This window comes from Pteropus alecto, unplaced genomic scaffold, assembly GCF_000325575.1.
Source record: "Pteropus alecto unplaced genomic scaffold, ASM32557v1 scaffold40, whole genome shotgun sequence".
NCBI lineage: Eukaryota > Metazoa > Chordata > Mammalia > Chiroptera > Pteropodidae > Pteropus > Pteropus alecto.
Genome location: NW_006431919.1, coordinates 15,403,884 through 15,405,443, shown reverse-complemented (window position 1 = coordinate 15,405,443; position 1,560 = coordinate 15,403,884).

The following is a 1,560-nucleotide window of genomic DNA, read 5'->3' as shown; positions in this document are numbered from 1 at the left end:
AGGACCAGGGGCCCAAAGACTTCTATGGCCACCAGAGGGCGATCACAACAGCATCTGTACAGAAAGCTGCTCCCAAGAATAACAGCAGTAAATTGCACCTAATGTGTTTATGAACGATGGAGGCTGAGTGTGCATGTGTGTATGTGTGTGTACATGTACGTACAGTTGGGTGCCTGGGGCTAAGACTTTGAAAATCTGCTAAGTACAATAAAATAAAATCTGCACCTCTACTATATATTCACAGGATGCGGTCAGCTAGTTGAGAATTTCCTTGAAGAAAAACGAGGTAGAAGGAATCAGAATAGCACTCATATGAAAGAAAAAGAAAGTTCTCAGTAGCATAGTCAGCGTCGTGGTACATGTGATGATGTGTGTGATTTTTGAGAATGCATGTGCACATATGAGTATTTGATTGAGTGTGAGTGTGCGTATGGGTGGGTGTGTGAGCCTGAGTGTGTGTAAGCATGTGTGTATGTTGGGGGGGCAGGAATGTGTGTGTATATGAATGTGTGTACGTGCAGAGCTCACTCCGACTTGTCTAGGGTGAACAGACATCAAGGAAGTCTGGGCAATACTTCCTCCAGTTCCTGCTCTCAGCCTCCAAACAAACAAACAAAATCACTCCTACAAGTATTTATGGAGCCTCTAACAGGAGCTCCTCCCCACCGGCATCTGGAAAAGCTCAGACCTGGCCAATTTAGAGCAGGCACTGGAAGAAGGAAGGCGCTGGGGGCAAAAACAATGCCTCACATGTGAATGACTGTTTTGCAAAAACACTTTCTCTTTTTTGATGCTCTAAACAACCCAGTATGTGGATTCAGACATGGCTGTGGGCCCCTTGCTCAGAGGTGACATGATTGGCCCAGAGTCACCCAGTTGAGAAGCTGAAGCATTGAGAATCCATGTCCTAACTACCCCCTAAGCCCCAGCAACACACACACACACTACTTTTAGCTGCAGAGTAGGCATTGGGACTGGGCAAAGCAGGGCAGGCCTCAGGGAGGGTTTGCCAGCATTGACCTGAACAACAGGGACAACCAAACTCTGTGATGCGTGTAACTGGGATGCATTGGTGTCAATACAGTAGGTCCGTTAGGAACAAATTATGGATGAGGTAGGATCTTTGAGGATCTTTGTAGATAAGATAGGGACACAGCTTTGATGGACTGTGATGTAAAACCTGGGTGGATTAGAGAATGCCGTGGATTAGAGAATGCCGCAGTTTAGGGTCCCTAGTAGCTGTGTGACCTCTGGCAAGTCACTTCATAATCTGAGGTTTGTTTTTTTTTTTTTATCCGTAAAATGGTGGTACTCAGATACCACCCATGTGGGACCGTGTTGAGACCAAAGGAAAGAATATAAGCAGAGTGCCTAGCTCAGTGACAGAATCAAGAAAAAGTGCCACCGGCCTGATTCGTCTTTGGTTTCTAAGAGCGAATGCATCGCAATTCTGGGGCCCAGCGGGCCGAGCCCCTTTCCTCCCCGGGTTCCTTCCCTCTCCCTCCTCTGCTGCCTCCTCCCTCCACGCTCTCAGTCGCTCCAGCAAAGTTCCCAACTTAG